Source organism: Balaenoptera physalus (genome assembly GCF_965194825.1).
Source record: "Balaenoptera physalus genome assembly, chromosome: 7".
NCBI lineage: Eukaryota > Metazoa > Chordata > Mammalia > Artiodactyla > Balaenopteridae > Balaenoptera > Balaenoptera physalus.
In genome coordinates this window covers 96,371,755-96,380,929 of record NC_138886.1, presented here as the reverse complement: position 1 = coordinate 96,380,929, position 9,175 = coordinate 96,371,755, and positions in this window count along the sequence as shown.

The following is a 9,175-nucleotide window of genomic DNA, read 5'->3' as shown; positions in this document are numbered from 1 at the left end:
AAATAAAAGTCTTTGGACTAAAACTAAGGGTACTTGGGGGAGAGGGGTTGTTTGTTTGATTGGTTTCCATCTAATTCTAAGGCCAAGAGACAACCTTAGTGCCCAGGTTAAAAAAAATATATGATAAGAATGGGTAAAACAATGTTCATTGCAGCTCTGTTTACAATAGCCAGGACATGGAAGCAACCTAAGTGTCCATCGACAGATGAATGGATAAAGAAAATGTGCACATATATACAATGGACTATTACTCAACCATAAAAAGAAACAAAATTGAGTTATTTGTAGTGAGGTGGATGGACCTAGAGACTGATACAGAGTGAAGTAAGTCAGAAAGAAAAAAATAAATATGGTATGCTAACACATATATATGGAATCTAAAAAAATAAAATAAAATGGTTCTGAACAACCTAGGAGCAGGACAGGAATAAAGACGCAGACGTAGAGAATGGACTTGAGGACACGGGGAGGGGGAAGGGTAAGCTGGGACGAAGTGAGAGAGTGGCATGGACATATATACACTACCAAACATAAAATAGATACCTAGTGGGAAGCAACTGTATAGCACAGGGAGATCAGCTCGGTGCTTTGTGACCACTTAGAGGGGTGGGATAGAGAGGGTGGGAGGGAGACGCAAGAGGGAGGAGATATGGGGATATTTGTATATGTATAGCTGATTCATTTTGTTATAAAACAGAAACTAACACACCATTGTAAAGCAATTATACTCCAATAAAGATGTTAAAAAAAAAAAAGAATGGGTAAAAGAATGCCCCCCCTAAAGCTATATCCATGTCAATTCTTGAAACATATGAACGTGACTTTATTGGAGAAAGGGTCCTTGCAGTTTTAATTAAGTTAGGGATCTCAAGATGAGTTCATCCTGGATTATCTGGGTGGGCTTTAAATCCAATAGCAAGTGTCCCTATAAGAGACACACGAGAATAGGCACACAGAGGAGAAGGTGATAGGGCCACAAGCCCAGAAAAGCTTGTAGCCACCAGAAGCTGGAAGAGGCAAGGAAGATTCTCCCCTAGGTCCACTGGAAGAAGCACAGCCCTGTAGGATTTCAGACTTCTAGCCTCCAGAACTGTGAGAGAGTAAATTTTTGTTGTTTTATGCTACCAAGTGTGTGGTAATTGGTTATGGCAACCTCAGGAAACTAATACAGAGAGTTTTACTACCAACTGGCTTCGACTTCTCAGGGACCTGAGAAGGGCAGCACTGAAACACAACAGAGGAGCTCTGGGTGTAACCAGTGGGAGGCTGCAGTCCTTGGCCACAGCAGCTGGATGGTGGGAAGCAAAGGCATTGATGAGGCCCTCCATACTGCTTCCCAGACAGCAGGTGATGCAGCAGTTCACATTGCCTCAGCACTGGAAGATTCTTTAAGGGGGCCTTTCAAGTAATACTAAAAAGTGAGCTCAAACAATTCCAGCTCCTGGATACAACCCATTTCTCCTGGGGGTATACCCATCCACATGGTGATAAGTTTGCCATATGTCTGACTGCATAGACTAACATCTCTTTGGAAAAACTGGAGACAATAGTTCCTAGGAAGAAATAAGAAAATAGAAAGCATGCATGGAGAGCAAGAAAATCTGACCTGCCCCATTGTGGGCGTCCTCTCCTGGCTGGTGCTTGTGCTGCAATATATTGGTACTGCATGTGATTACCTTATATTTTTAATCATATGTTAAAAGATAAACAAAGGATGCCTCTTTTTCCTCCAAAGGAAGCTTACTGGTTCTAGGTGAAGAGAACAATATGATCCAAAGGGATCCAGGATTGGAGGGTTAGAGGAAGAAAAGGAGGTTTAATTGAGAAAGGACAAGTCACCCTCACTTTCTCTATTTCTAGAGAAATAGAACACAATGTCAGAAACAAGTTCTCACAGTGACTGAGAACACAGAAGCAATCTGTTGCTAGAGGTCTCAGTTCTGCAACTTCAAGGAGTCTCACAATTCACTCGCCAACCCAGAAGTCCGGAGGTGGGGCATGGGAAAGTATGCAGCTATGGTCACCCCTCTATAAATTGCAGTAGTGACTAGGGACACAAAGACCCTTGAGAAAGCAGCTGCTTTCCTCCCCAGCACAGCCCACTCTCATGAGAGAAGATTGCATAAGAGGAAATTTGCTCATTCCATAACAAATTGTATTAGCTTAGCAGATCTGTTTGTTTAATGAGTGTCCACTTCTGAAGACTCCATTCATCAAATTGGCTCAGGCTTACTGATCTGTGAAAAAGACCATCAAAGACTCTGCAAAAACAGCATACGAAACAACAAAAACAACAACAACAACTTACAGCCTAGGGCTTGAGAAATTTGAAATAAACACAAGAATCAAAGATAAATACCAACTGTCTGAGGGGATGAGCTGATTTTCTCAAGGCTGGGTAGATGGATGTAGAAGGGAACTGCCCCATTTTTATTGGACATGGGAGTGAGGGACAGGACGGAATAGGAACAGCTGACATGCCTACTAGGAAAATAATGCCAGATGAGGTCTCAAGGTTGGTCTGGTTGTAGGCCAATTATTTGCCAAAGCATCAGTGCAAACCATAATCTATTTAGGGGATGCAAAGAGTCAAAATTAGGAATATGGAATTCTGCCATTGAGTTCAGAGGGCAAGAATATACTCTGGGAACTCAATTCTGCCATTGAGTTCACAGGGCTAGAAAGAAGAGACAAAGTCAAGATGAAGAAAGCTGGTAGATAATAGAAGGACCAGCACTTGGCTCAGCTCCAGGGGGAACCATTCACACAGCAGTCTATATAAATGGTGCCCCATAGGGCTGGGTTGTGTGTAACCTGAAGTCCTTTGCATCTGTGGATAGTGAAATGGACCAGGGAACAAAAAAGTGAGACTACATCAAAGCTAAGAATGAACTGGAGTTTCTGCATTGTTATCCACTCTCTATTTTAAAAGTATAGATATCTTGGGATAGAATCAAGATATGGTAGAAAGGAAAAAGATCTAGAAATGAGGAGACATAAGGTCAAATCACGCTCTGAGAAGCTGGTAATTCATTCAATATTTTCTCATTCTGGTTCCTCATCTCTGGTTCTGGGTTCAGTAATACCGGCTGTGTTTCTCAATCTCGCAAGGTAGACTCAAATTTGATCAAGGACATAAACAAGCATGGTATGGTTTGCCAATGATGAGGTTACAAATGCTGCTATAGTCATGGTTAAGCAGGATGCCAAGAACTTTTAATGACCTACAAGGCCCAACAGTACCTGTCTCCTTCCACCTCTCTGACCTCACCTCCTCCCACCCTCACCTCCTTCTCTCTGCTCTAGCCACTCTGACCCCTTCACCATTCTTCTAGCATCTGCTCCCCACATCACCCCAGGGCTTTACCGGTTACTCTTCCCTCTGCTTGGAAGGCTCACCTCCCGGATATCAGCTTGCTTTTCTCCCTCATCTCTTTTAGTTTTGATCCAAATGTCAACTTTCCAGTGAAGTTTTCCCTGAGGACACACTGTTTAAAATTGCCCACCTCCTAGCACTCCTTAACACCATCCACTATTTCATTTTTTCTCCAAAACACACCACTCTCTAATATACAATTTAATTTACTTGCTATTATGTATATAGTCTATCTTTCCCCACCAGAATGTAAAAATCCCTGAAAAGCAGGGATTTTTATCTGTTTTGTATCCTAAGCCAAAAATAAAGTCTAGAAAGCTGGTAGGCACTCAAAATATACCACATGCATGAAAGGGGAAAAGCCATTCAAAGACACAAATTCTCCCCCTTAACAGGATGCCTTTTGCACTTTAGTTGAAATAGCTCCACCCGAAACAAATGTCTGTATCAGCACTTTGCTATCTATCCACTTGACTTTTGCTCTGGTTCCTTTTGATGCTACAGAACATTTCATTAAAGCTTTAATTTATCCCCACTTGTTGCTGCCCAGAAAAGAGCATTAGGAAATGTAAAGTCATTCACCACATTTGCTGACTAATAAAATGAGACATATGAGAAGTCTATGAGGTAAATAAGAATGGGTGGCAAGAGTCTTACGAGGGAGGGAAAACAGGTAGCATCACACCATAGAACAGAATGTTTACTAGGCATTCAAGAAACACATATTGGTTATTGTAAAATCAAAAAATGAAATCCATGGATTTATTGCTCATGCTTTGGGTTTTTCTTATAAAACACGTTGTCTTAACTCAGTAACTTAGAGAAATCTGCTATTGTTGTAGAACTATAAAGTATATATAGAGTTCTACCAACAAGAAATCTATTTCCCCTTGGGGGTTGTGTTCTCATTTGGAGTTATTATCTCTTGGCCTAGAACATGGTGCTAAATATACTCTGGGGAAGCAAAACATTGTCATATTAAAGACTAGGCTTTGGCGGGTGGGGTGGTGGGGGGATGGATTGGGAGATTGGGACTGACATATATACACTAATATGTATAAAATAGATAACTAATAAGAACCTGCTGTATAAAAAAATAAATAAAGTTAAAAAAATAAAGTACATGACACACTTCAAAAAAAATTTTTTAAAGACTAGGTTTTAGAATCTGCAATAGACTGCTTTTGTGTCCTCCTAAAATTTATATGTTAAATGCTAATGTCTAATGTGATGGTATTTGTAATTGGGACTTTGGGAGATGACGAGATCACAAGCATGGAGCCCTCAGGAATGGAATTAGTGCCCTTATGAAAGAGACCCCAGAGAGCTCCCTTGCCCTCTTCTCCCATGTGAGGACATTGAGAGGATGGCCATCAATGAACCAGAAAGCATGTTCTCACCAGACACCAAATCTGTTGGTACCTTGATCTTGGACTTCCCAGCCTCCAGACTATGAGAAATAAATTTATGTTGTTTATAAGTCACCCAGTCTGTTTATAAGCTACCCAGTTTTGTTATAGCAGCCTGAACAGATTAAGAAAGAATCAAACAGTCTTGGCTCCAAATCCCAGTCCATCTACCTACTGGCTATATGATTTTGAACAAATTATTTAACCTACCTGACACTCAATTTTCTCATCTCTAAAATAGGAATAATAAGATAATGTATTTAAAGAGTCAGCAAATTGTGTCTGAGAATAGTTATTATTCTTCAAAAAAAAAAAAAACTCAGAAGCATAGTTTTTGTTGACCAGGGCAATTTCCCCTTAATTGATGACAGAGAAGACCAAAGGCAGAAAAAGCATGTAGTTAGGGTAATATAGTCACCTGGTGAAACTTTGGTCAAAATGACAAAATAGCATCACTCTTCTCAGCCTCTTTAGAGCACCCTACAGCAGACTATCAGAGCTTTTGGTCTGCAGACAGGCAGAGGGAAGTCAGTCGGCAGCTGGACTATATAACTTGGGGATGAGGAAAATAGTATGACTTCCTTTCTTCCTCCCTCCCTCTCTCCCCTCCTTCTTTCTCTTTCTTCCTTTTTTCCCTTCCTCCCTCCCTGTCTCCCTCCCTCCTTTCCTTCCTTCCTTCTTTCTTTCTTTCTTCCTTCCTTCCTTTCTTTCTTTCTTTCTTTCTTTCTTTCTTTCTTTCTTTCTTTCTTTCTTTCTTTCTTTCTTTCTTTCTTTCTTTCTTTCTTTCTCTCTCTCTCTCTTCCTCTCTCCCTCTCTCCCTTCTTTCTTTTTCTTTCTTTCTTTCCTTCTTCCTTCCTTCCTTCCTTTCTTTCTTTCTGTTTTCCTTCTTTCCTTTTTTCTTATACATCTTTTTAACTCTATCACAGTTATCCTCTGCACACAGTGCCTATTGTGGGTCTACACTGGATGTTCTCTGGACATCAGTGCAGAAAACCTGGGCTCTAGTTCAAGTTTGTTTCACTCAGTAGTTGAATTGGACAAATCACTTTCCCTCAGAGTTTAATGGTTAAGAACATGGACTCAGAACAAGTCTATCTGTATTCCAATAGCCATCTCTACCACTTACTAACTGTATGACCTTATATAAGTTGCTTAAACTCTCGGTGCCTCAGTTTATCTATAAGTAAAAAAAAAGAGGTGCACAATAGTATCTACTTCATAAGGTTGATATGGGAATTCAGTGAGTTATTGTAGGCTCACCTTGTTCTATTTAGCTACTGTTTATTGCACTTCTCAGATATTGTGTTTTTTACAAATTGAAGGTTTGTGGCAACTCTGCACCAAGCAAATCTATTGATGACCTTTTTCCAACAGTAATTGATAACTGTGTCTCTGTGTCACAAAAATTTGGTAATTCCTGCAATATTTCAAACTTTTCCATTATTTGTTATGGTGATCTGTGATCAGTGATCTTTGATGTTACTATTGCAAAAAGATTATGACTTGCTGAAGTCTTAGATGATGACTAGCATTTTTTAGCAATAAAATATTTTTAAGTAAGGCATGTACATTGTTTTTTAAGACATAATGCTATTATACACTAAATAGACTACAGTATAGTGTAAAAGTAACTTTTATAGGCACTAGGAAACAAAAAAATTCACGTGACTTGCTTTATTGTGACATTTGTTTTATTGTAGTGGTCTTGACCTGAACCTACGGTATCTCTGAGGTATGCCTGTGAAATGAAGCACTTAAAACAGTGTCTAATATATAGGCTTATGAAAGTTCCTTATTATTATCTGTAAAATAGGGCTCTTGTACTGTCTCCAAATTCCTACCAGAACTAACACCTTGTGAGTCTTTTGGATTCTCTCTGCAGTGACTGAGTTTCCTACTACCTTCTCCTTCCTCATTCCCTATCCATCCCACCTTATTCATCTTTCAAGTTTCACAACTTTCCTTCCTGGAAGGAATTACAAAGCTGTCCAAATGTGCCACCGTTAGTTAAGACACACAGCTGTTCTTTGTTAGGAATCTGGGTCTTGAAATCAAGTGTTTATCATGTCACAGTATGATTATGTCCATAATACATATTCCTGCACAGGAGGGAGACTGCAGGAGCCTTGATTCAGGACAGGGTCAGCACAAGCATCTACCTGTATTGTCACTCCAGAGAATAAGTATGGCTGTACGTTCCACAGGACAATGGGAACATGTAGAGTGTAGCCACCCAGGCCAACAGCCAAGGCTAAGTGCCCCACGGCAGCATGGCATGGTACAAAGAAGTCAGTCTGGAGAGAGGAAACTCAGGTTATGTTCCAGCTTTGTGTTAACGCTGGCGGTCTGGGGATTTGTGAATGGCAGAAGCTCAATTTTCTCAGCTACTATTAAATGGGAATAACAAAATCAACTTCGTAGCCTGTCTTAAGAATTAAGGGAGCAATAGTACAGTGTAGAGAGATCAAAGGGTAAAGTACTTTGTAAAGTGTACAGGCTCTACAAATGTTTGTCACCAAATTATTCTCATTAGAACTGTAGCACATGGAACACCTCAAATTCCTTAGTCTTCCTTAAAAGACAGGAACTTCTTTTTATTTTTTTCTTCTGTCTTTGATGTTATTTCTTTTAGTTATTACTATTTTTTTGGCTAAGCAATACATTTGAGTAGTTCAAAAAGCAAAAAACATAAGAAGGTATGACAGTGAAAGATCGTCCTTCCCCATTCCCACATTCCAATCCCATACTGTTACTAGGTTTTTTTGTTTATTTTATGTGTGTGTGAGCTCTCAGAGCTTTTGGATACATATTCAGGCAAAGATATTTATACATTTCAAAATACATTCTCCTCTGCCTTCCCCCTTTTTAACCATGAATTATGACACACTACATCTATTGTTCTATATTTTGCTTTTTTTCCTTAATAAATCTTAGAGAAACTTCCATGTCAGTACATAAAAAGCTTTCTCATTTCCTTCTTTTCTTCCTCTTTTTAACCATTGCGTGAGTTTTATTGTATGAATGTACCATAATTTAAGTTGGCTATTGATGGAAATTTAATTTGCTTTTAATCTTTACTATTACAAACTATTTCATATGTATGCAAATATTTCTGTAAGACAAAAATTCCTAAAACTTTAATTTCTGGGTGCAAAAGTATAAGCATTTATAATTTTAACATTTATTGACAAAGTGGTCTCCATAAGGATTGTACTAACTTAACTCTTCTAGCAGAAATGTCTGAGCACCCATTTCTCTACCGCATCCTCGCCAACAAAGGATGTCATCAAATCTTGAAGGTTTTGTCAATTTGACAGGCGAAAACGCTTTCTCAGTATACTTTCAAGTTGTGTACGTGTGTTTAACAAGTTAGTTCCTAAATGGACTAAGAGGAGTCATTTATTATTTCTTTTTCTCTAAATTGTCTCATTTTTCTGTTAGGTTATTAGTTTATTTTTTCGTATTAATTTTTAGAGGCTTTTTATGTATTAGGGAGATTAACCTTGTATCTGTGATATGAGTTGAAAAATATTTTTTCTCAATTTGTCACTTGTCTTTTGAATTTGTCTATGGCATGTGTGTGTGTGTTGTCATCCAGAGTTTTCTAAATTTTCACCATGTCAAATTTATCAGCCTTTGATGTCTTATTGATTTGAGTCATGGTTAAAAAAGCTTTTCCATTCCAAAGGTGTAAAAATAATTTTCTGCTGCTTTCCTCTAGTCCTTTAATGAATTTGTTTCTTACAGTTTAATATTGGATTTATGTGGAATGTATGTGAGGGTGTGTTTGAGGCATAGATCCAAATTTTTTGCCCCAAATAACCACTCAATTATCATTTATAAAGTAGTACAGTACTTTTCCCCCCTACTGATTTTTGAGATGCCAGCTTCATCATATATGGAATTCCCATGTGCCTTGAGTCTATATCAGGTGTTTAAGGACCAGAACTTTCAGTAAGTGATTCCATCAGAAAGTGAAATATAATTGGTGGGGAGACAAAAAGAGCATGATACCTTGTCAGGATCACTGTCACCAATATGAGCCTCTTCCCATGTTCCTGATATTTATTTCAGTTTCTGTTTTAATACTCTGGAGGAACTATGCTACAAGGGGTGGCAGTCTCTGGGCAGGTACTGCTTCTCCCTTTTTAGAGAGTAAATTCATTGTGAAATCACATAAACATAACTTTAAAATCTACCAATGACTGGCCTCAGACTCTTTGTGCCTACTTATAGAAGTTATAAAAAGAGGCCTGACCCACACATGATGCCCAATTCAGCCCAGTTTCAAAGCTCTTAATATCCCTGAGAACAGAAGCAAGAATCTTTAGTCACCCTTTTCTCTCTAGTCAGCCCTCTAAAGTTCTAATCACTGTAGTCATAATACCTA